A 9,642-nucleotide genomic window follows, 5' to 3' on the forward strand; every position below is an offset into this window, starting at 1 on the left:
TTTGGAATGCATGCCATTGTAAATATAGTAATTGTAGATAATTAATTAAATCTATTTGGAATTTTTAGGAACCTTATACTGTGTATCACAAGTGTATGAACTATCAATGTGCCAAGTGTCAATTTTCTAAACTAGAAATTTCACACAAATGCTTCATTACCACATTCCTGTTGTATCCTCTGGTGACTTGATTAAATTATTCAGCAACCCTTCAAAAATCTGTTTGCTCTGCCTCAATTTGTGCTTGATATCAAAACAGGGAATCACATTTTCACTGCAGCTGTAATCTCAGCTAATCTTCATCATTTAATACACTTAGCAGTAGCATTTCAAATAGAAATAAAAAGCTTGTATGAAAGCAGTAGCCTTCTGTCCCAGTTCTCATGGGCAATGCGTTTGTCAGAGTGATGCAATCGTTCATTATTTCCTATCAGGGACCTCGGCGACATAATGCTGCCTGACAGTTGGGTTTTGGCTCTGACAGGCCCAAACTTGTTGAAGTCTCTCTAAATACTTGGCATCGCGATGAGTTAAACATCCCCGGGAGACTCCAGAGAGCACTGCCTTTGAAGAAGAACCCCAGGGACACCAAGCTGGGACCTCACGACCGACCGGAGGTCTTATCAAGAGAGCTGTTTGGGTTTATCTAATGCTACGATGAGTAATTTCTCCTGCCACTGCAGAGACAAAAAAAAAAAAGCAAAGGGAAAAAGGAAGATGGAAGTATGTGTAAGAGAGAGTCTTTATATTGGCTTAATTTCCCATGCTCAAGCAGAGTGGAGGATTTTTTCTCTCTCACAGATCTCTTTGTCAGTTTCTACCTACTCATGATAGACCCAGGGGCGCTTTAAGAACATACGCATCACCTACATTTGCCTTCCAGCCCACATCTCTCCAGCGAGGGCTCCCTCTCCCCGCTGGCTTCTTTGTGTAGGAAAAAGACGAGCAAGCATTTTGGAAATCAAATCTCAGTTTGTCTGAGTAAAACTGGAGCAGACTTCCATTTGAATAGATTTGCCTCAACATAATTGTTTTGAGCACATAATTCATACACACAGTCCCCTCCTCCCCCCCTCTCGCCCGCCCGCCCGCCCTCCCCCACCACCCCACATCTTCCCAAACCAAATGTAAAACAGTGTGAATCCTTTTTCCTGGGAGTACCTCCCCCTCCTTATTGCTCTGGTGTGGAATCAAATTGTCATCAGGGAAAAATGCAGAAACGTAAGGCAGTCTCTTGGGGGGAAAACAGTCATTAGTATCTGATTATCAAGCTACATATGTCCCTCTCAGGCATCCATCCTCCACTTGGCCTCCGACGGCCTAAACACCGTCTTAGTACCTGTCACTCACCTGCTAATTACTGACTCATTTGCTACTGGTTTGTGTGTGTCTTGTTAATGTCACTGTCTCCCCCCCCCCCCCCCCGGTCCCTGCACTGTCACAGTTTGATAGCCTGCCAATCCTCACACCCCTCACAGCCTCGTGTGCTCGCCTCTGATAAGTGAGTCACGTAGCAGAGAGAGGGGCTCGGGCAGGTACTGCTGTCACATGGGAGAGTGTAACACTGCCGGGACAAAGAAAGGCCCTAGCAAAACACACAGGAGGGTAACAGAGAGGGGGGGGCGTCGGTGGAGGGGACGGGAGGAGGGGGGGGGGGATAGGAGGTAGCAGAGTGTCCCTCAGCACCCCCCCTGTGATGACCAGAGTGTCCATCAGCAAGGTCTCACGGGTACCCATGGAAACAGCCGCGCTGGCAGAAAAAAAACACAAAAAAAACACCTACCCTGGGAAAGTGGTTTTTCTCCAGCTAGACACAGAGAGTGATGGATTGGGCCGGCCAGTGCACACAATGCATTTGTGAGAAAGGGGTGGGGGGGGAAGAAACACAAAAAAAAACAAGGTCTGGCAGAAAAACACTTCCACTTTACTCCTAGTTGGCACTGAAATATTAATCGGTTCGATATTTATTTCATTATTCCACATCAGGAACAGGGGCAGTCACAAAAGGATGAACGCAGAACAAAATATTTAAGATTTGATACACTGTATGGTTTAAACACGCAAAGGTCAAGTTCATATTTCAAAATGCCACGCTATCTTTCATAGAATAATCTGATACAGCCGGCTATTAAGGCTATCAATAGATCAGAGCTGACCTTGGAAATATCCAGGTAGTCTTGAAAACCCACCCCACCCACACTCACACACTCAAGTTCCAGCTGCAGTCAAGTTGGACACTTTGGTGGAAGCGTAATTCTCTCCAAGCTCCCAAAGAGATACCTGCCTACCAGGAAGAGAGAACAGTCACCCGGCAACTGGTGAAACAGAAACGACACGTCTCTCGGATAATCATCCTTGTTTCCTTTGAAGAGTGAACTCATCTTTGATTATCTACCAACATAATATTTCTTTTCCATCTAGATTGTTTTAATTAATGCATGTTTTTCTTAAATTAGCCTTTAGAGGAGCCATAACTCCAATTTCTGTATTTATGGAAGTAATAGGTCGGAATAAATGCTAAACTGAAATAATTATGCAGTCCAACACTTTGCTTTGAGAATAAAACCAAATGAAATATGAATGTGTGTTGGGTGCAAAGATAGTTAAATATTTACAACCCTATGTTAGTCTACAACCCCTGTAAATATGCTAGTCAACTGCAATAATTGCTGTGGTGCACAACTTGGCACTTAATTTATTGGTTCAAATCGCACAGTATATGCATGCAGTAAGCAAAATTAAAATGCGTGTTTATTTTTTATTTCTGGCATTGTTGGGAATCGACAATAAGTAAATAACCTGTTGATAAACTATACGGAGCACATAAGACGCAAATACCTCCTCTACTGTAATGTTGCAGGTAGTGAGTGTGTGTCTCAAAGAGCATTCGAGATCATGGATGTGAAGATACACTGCGGTGCAGACCATGCAGGCGATGCTGAGAAGGCCTCCTTAGGGAACTGGGCTGATATCAGGAGACTGCATATTTCTACGCTATAAAGAAGCTATTCAAACCCACTAAAGCCTGAATTATTGAAGACACTGTATGTTTTTCAAAGGCTTGATTTAGCTTCTTCTTTTTCTTCCGAGGGTGGGGCTGATGGGGCGGGGCAGCGGGGGTGGTTATGGGCTATCGAAGTTGATGGGCGGACTGTTTCTGTTGCCACTCTTCCTACCAATCGCCTCGTCTGCTAAAACGACCCTTTTTACTTTCCAAGCATGCTTTTACTGCCTTTGAAGAGTTATTTTTGTTGATGAAAAGGATACATCGCCTTGGTAAAGTGAACCCCGGCTATTCACAAGGTTGTTTAATACTTTACCCCCCCCCCCCCCCAGTTTGGCTTATAAATTTATCATCAGTAAAGTATACCAGTGGTCTCATGCCTTGGCACTGACTGGAAGCTAAGTGGCAACGTTGAGTAAAGAGCGAGAGAGAAACAGAGGGAGAGGGAGAAACATGGAGAGGGGATGGGCGAGAGAGGGAGAGAGAGAAGTGAGGGATCAGTTTAATGGTGGTTGATCCCTCACTGCAGCCGGGAAGAGTGAACGCTAAAGGTTTTAAGACGTTAACAGTTCCAGGCTGGCTTCATCGATGCATCACTTGATTCTAAGATACAGTACAGAGGGCCTTACTTGTTAACATCTTGTATGTTAATGACTTGTTGTAGAACTGATCAATCTGCTTTGGACGCGAGTGCTTCCCATCGCTTTGAAGTGAATGCATTGATCGGTGAGAATATAGAGGAATTAGGAACAATTGGTGCTCCAAAGTGGAGATCTTTGTCATGGGAAGATTCTGTTCCATTTAATTAAAGATTTCTTAAACAAATAGAATAAAATCAGACTTTGCGGTTCCAAATGATTATTTTTTAAATCCAATGCAGACTGTGACAGGGTTTTCATTGTTGGAACCGGGATGAAAATATTTTAAATAATCCAATTCTAGTGAACAGGAGTTGACCAAAAAAACAATTCACTGTGGAGCTCATTTGCTGTTTGCAAGCTTCAACAGGCCTTGAAAATGCTCAAAGTGAACGCTGTCCCAGATGGGTTTTAGCTGTTGTGCTGGCCTTGTACCAGATGTTTCCTCTCCTGAAGTATTTACCTAACTTACCCTCTCAATGTGAAACGGAGGAACCGGGGGCGTGAATATTGGGGGGTGTTATTCAACCCCACAGCACAAACTGAGAGGAGGAACGATGACAGGCCTTCATAAAACATTCTGTCATTCGAAACATTTAAGTTACAGACTAAACAGATTTGTATCGTTCAAAATCTTAATTAATTTGGTAATGACTGTCATACATGCTACAGATAAGATCTGAAGGGGACTTTTGGAGCTGTCTGGGTTAGGGTGTAGGTGTTTCATCAGGGGAGGGACTTCTTAAGCGTCACGCTGAAGGGCATCATCCACGAACCTCTAATTCTGTCGACTGCAAACACACCGTGAGGAGGGGGCCTCGCATTGTTCTAGAATCTCCGTTTGATCACTATTGCATCATGTCATTTTTTTTTTTTTTTTAAAGGGGGCCGGACATGCAAGTGTCTGAACCGAGTGCAACCAATCAGCCACCGACCATATGGCTCCTTCTTGTTCCGGGTGCTTCCCGTAATGATGCACCGGGGCCCTGACAAAGCAGAGTAATTAAAGCAATGCTGCTGGTCGGATGTCATTGATAAAGATTGGAGCTGAGACACCTCTCAGTGGTGTGTCAGCAGCCAAGAGCAGCCGTCCCCTGGATCCCTCTATCGCCCTTTCATCTCCCACCACTCAGCCATGAAAAATTCATCCAAGACCTCCAGAAATATTTATCATGAAATCTTAGGCAGAAGTAGTAGCACTGAAAAATTCATGGACCTTATTGGGCCTCCAACAGCTGTGGAACCCCTTAATTAATTTGATTGCTCACATTATACAATAAATTCATTTATACAATATTTATCTGCTCCTTCTATCGTTACCAGGGCTGATCAAACAGATACACAGGCAGATACGTCAGGCCTCCTTGCCGTGAATTGCACACTGTTGTTTATCTTCCCCCCCCCCCCCCCCATCATGTTTTCCAGCAGAGGCACATGCACTGCTGTCCTGTGGGACAATTGCTTTCGGGTCCAGGGGTGTCCTTTATCATAGAATTAATTTAAACCTGCTAACACCAAGCCAGAATTCATTTCCATACAATTGTGGTGGAAGGTGTGTGTCGCACTAGAGACGTTAACAGGCTCAGAGCGTGACCATATTCGCCAGCCATACAACGAAATGTATGGTTTTACATTGCTAAGGCAAAAACAGAAATACTATGTGAAAGCAATGCATAACATATTCAATCGTCATGGGTTCTTTTTCTCTCCTGGCTGTAAAAAAAGGAGGAAGAACCCAGGAATTCATATTTCTGGTGGGGGGAATCTCGAGGTGGGGAAATAATTTGTCCCCGCTCTTTCAGACTTCAAATTAGACAGTCTGGTATTCTGCAGTCGCCCACTGAGACTTGGTACCGGTCCAACCCTGCGCCAGATGTAACCCTGGGGGGACTACAGGGTCAGGGTTAATGGCCGTACAGTGGCATCATGTTCAACACTGTAGAGGTCCATGTTCCCACCCTGCCAAAAGGCCTGGCTGAGCCCAGGAGGGGTGAGAGGGGACATTAGTCTAACTTCTGTTCTTCATTAGCCCCGCTAATTAAGGAGCGTCTCTACAGGGAGGCCAGCTGACGGCTGGACCTCGGACTCTAGCCGTACTGTCTGGTGTGTTCTGAATGGGGACCGCACAGATCCCACCGTTCTGGTATCAGCGGGGAGACGGATGGAGGACTTGTTGGACGTATGAACGTAATTCTTTTGGTATAAAACCAAAAACAAACAAACAAATACTTTGACGAAGAATGTTGTCCCGTTCTTATCCAGAGTTCAGCCCGACTCAGGTTGGACAATGTTGAGGCTGACACCAAGCACCTGAAACCCCCCACATACTGACAGGTCCTATTTCCTGCTTTGGGAAAACACTCTTACGGGTCCTTTGCACTCCCATCGATGGAAGAGTGACCTGTGACATTACCTCTGGACCCCACCCTCCTCCGGCGTCCCTGTGAAGGACACCTCGCCCAGGGCCGTGCCGCCCTGAGGAGAGGTGCTACCCACTGGGCCGGGTGTCACGGCGATGATTGCTTCCTGACCTGGGCTGGCTCTCCATTACATCCATAATGAAAGCCTGTGCTTCTTCTGCCACCCTTCCTCTAAATGGTGAAAGGTGCCTCGACGATCCTTCTCCCCGCTCTGATTTCTTGTGGTCGCTGGCGTTTGATCCATAACGTGTCTCTTCTTTCTCGGACGACGCGACCCGCCCCTCGGGGCCCCTCCGTTGAGGCGGAGTGGCCCGCTGGAATGCTTTGGTCCTTCTAGATACATCCGTGGCCTTTTCCACGGCTCTTTGATGAAGGCCTCTGACCGAGAAGGAGAGTCCCATTTTAAAGACCTTTATCACAACCTCATCTCTCATAGCTGAAGGCCACGACCTTGATTTGGGGGAAAACTAACCTAACTACATTCTCAACTTTCTGTTACACTGCACAAAGAGCAATGCTGTACAACCTGTCTAGAAATGTCAGTTGATCTGAGGTGATACGTAAACAACAACGAACAGCTATAACCGGACATCAATTTCCCTGACAAATGGTTATTATCTATTGGGGTTTCTCCAAAATACTTTAAAATGCAGCTGGCGTGTTCGCTTTTGTAGTCCACGCCCGCTTTGCAAACGTCACGAGGCCAACCCCTGCAGCGAGAGACATACAAGACAGCAGGCCCCATTTCTCATGTAGCGTGCTGGTGTATGACTTTGTCATCCACTTGCTTTTGGAGGTGGAGGAGAAAGAAGGGAGAGGTTACAGTGAAGGGGGGAGAGAAGGGGGAGAGAAGGGGTGGGTGGGGGGGTGGGGGCTTCAGAACAACGCAGAGACATCATCCCATAACTCCCCTGCTCACAGGCCTGTCTGAAAGGTCCCATTGATCAGCTCTGAGGCTGCTGTTCAGCGCTAACCGCTATCCTTCATCCCAACTGTCACAAAGCCATCCAGATCAAATCCCACAGCTCCACGGCAGGCCTGAGCGCTGGCTTCCCTCTGATACCCTACAGCCCCGATAGGCAAGGGAGCGATAGAGAAGAGCCCAGCCCAAAAATGAAAAGAGAAAAAAAAAAACTCCAACTGCTGCCACGTCTTTGGCAGCCATTACTGCCTTTTTTTTTTGTGACACGGTTTTTGATATGTCACCTTCTGTTCTGATGCGGGTTTCGACTGGTCTTGCCTCAAGGGGTCGATGGCGGGCTGTACTTGCAGAGGAGACCGGGAGAAAAAGAGGCACTTTGCATTCAATGACTCCCTCCCTGGTCGTTCTTCCTCCCAGGAAGCGGACAAACAGATATTCAGAGGAGTTCTCCCACCCCCCTCCTACCCGCTCTTCTCTCACGTCCCTGTTGTCAAGTTAATTTACAATGGACTTCTCCGGAGTGCTGGATGCTATGTGAGTTATTGATTATTTTTCTCCCCTCAGTGAGAGCCGTCCTTCCAAAGCTGGATGGAATGACGGAGGGGTGGGGGGGGGGGGGTACTTGGTCCCAAAGGGGGCGTGTACAACTCTGTATACACCACTTTACACTTGTAGTCACTGTCGGGAACGTTCAGGAGAATTCAATTTACACTGCTTTTAGACAAATGTAAACACGCTGCACGCAACTGAAATCAAGTGCATACCTCCAGAGCGGGAGGGGCGTGGATCCCCAAGCAGCTTGCAGTGTCAGACGCTTCCCCATAAAGGATGTGTCAATTAGAATGGTAATGTAAAAAACGAAACAATGCATGTGTTTTTTTTTGTTGTTGTAAGCAACGGCTGTGAAAACAGTGTATTTCGTTGAACGGTGTAAAGCTCAACTTATTCGGAAACTATTCAATTATACATATCAGACACAAAATATGTATGCACATGAAACTGCATGGATGGATGTTGTCGGTGTGAGCGTCGCTTAATTAAAAGGCCAGTTGTGTAAATGGATTCCCGCTCTGGTGAGGAGAAGGCCCGGTCAGAGTCAGGGGCAGACCTAGTCGAGTTCTGGAGGAGAGAGAGCGAGGAGAGCTGGTCCCAGCAGGGCCGTGTCAGAACGTCAGAAAGCCTTCCTGACTGAACTAATCCTCTGGACTGGGAAGAACTCTCTCCTGTGATTACCTTCCTAATGAGCAATGCACAGAAAAGAGAACAAGGAAATAGGTCAGAATAACGCTCGTCAGGCAGTTTGAGAGAGTTTTGTCCTCTAATGTTTTGTAGATTCTAAATTCAATAGCTACGCTCCTCAGACATTCGACTAGCATGTGGTCCCTGCTTCTTACCAACCCTAAAACATATATATTACACAAAAGAAAAACGATTACCTGAATAATGTGTTACACAACGACTATGTTGTAATTGTGTAGTTCGTCGTCGTGTAGACGATCTTCAACGTGTAGCCGATCTTCATCGTTTAGACATTCCTAGTTGCTTAGACCTTGTTCAAGGTATAGAAGCTCTTGTGTAGTTAGTTATTTGTCATGTAGACGTTCGTCGTCGTGTAGATGATCTTCAACGTGTAGCCGATCTTCATCGTTTAGACATTCCTAGTTGCTTAGACCTTGTTCAAGGTATAGAAGCTCTTGTGTAGTTAGTTCTTTGTCATGTAGACGTTCCTCAATGTGTGGATCGTTCTTCTCTGAGGGTTTCTCCCGGCCAGCTGTGTGTTGGCTGTCAATTGGCAAGATCGGTTTGAATACTCTGTGTCATCAAAAGGAAATCAAACAGAGCGATTGATGCTTTTGATGTGAACAGATTAAACCATCAAAGATTTTAATTGTTTCGAAAACCCTTCCAGATCTTTGGTATTCCCTATGCTGAGACTGGATTCCATCTGTCTACTGAACACTGAGATGGGACTCAGATCACACACACACACAGACGCACACACACATACACGTAGTTTGAACACACCCTGGGAATGACACAATGAGGGAGTAGACAAGCTCGATTCAAAGATAGTTCATAAAAGAGGCTGGTGAGGCTCTCTCTCTCTCTGACTGGTTTGAGGGAAGGTGGGTCAGGAGGAGAGCGTATTCATGCAACTGATATATGTGGAACATCAAAGACAAGGGGGGATTTGACGTTTTCATTAGATGTTGGCTACTTTCTTTACGTGTATAAACCAGGGTCGATGCTAATAACCTATCATAGGGCTGCACACGACCAAAATAAAAGTCAAAGTGGGATTTCAAGGAGGCGAAAGTTGCCGGAGTGGTAGAAGTGCCCCAACTTCTCGTCTCTGCCAGTAATCTTTGCCTCACAGTGGGCCTTGGCCTCTACTTCAACCTCTGGACTTTTATCTCTCCTCTGTTGAAGTGGCTGCACTTCTCTCCCCCAACCCCCTCCCTCCTTCCTTCGTTGTGGCTCTGATAAAAAAAAAGAAACGATGATTGCCTTCTGGTAAGAAACCCATGGCCCCACCACCTCACCCTCTCTTTCTATCTCTCCCTTAACCTCTGTCTCTCTCTTTCTCCTTCTCTCTCTGCCTCTCTCCCTCCCTCTCCTCCCCTCTCTCTCTCTGCCTCTCTCTCTCTCCCTGGCTTC

The sequence above is a fragment of the Hypomesus nipponensis genome, chromosome 26, assembly GCF_054491055.1.
Source record: "Hypomesus nipponensis isolate SF chromosome 26, ASM5449105v1, whole genome shotgun sequence".
Classification (NCBI taxonomy): Eukaryota; Metazoa; Chordata; class Actinopteri; order Osmeriformes; family Osmeridae; genus Hypomesus; species Hypomesus nipponensis.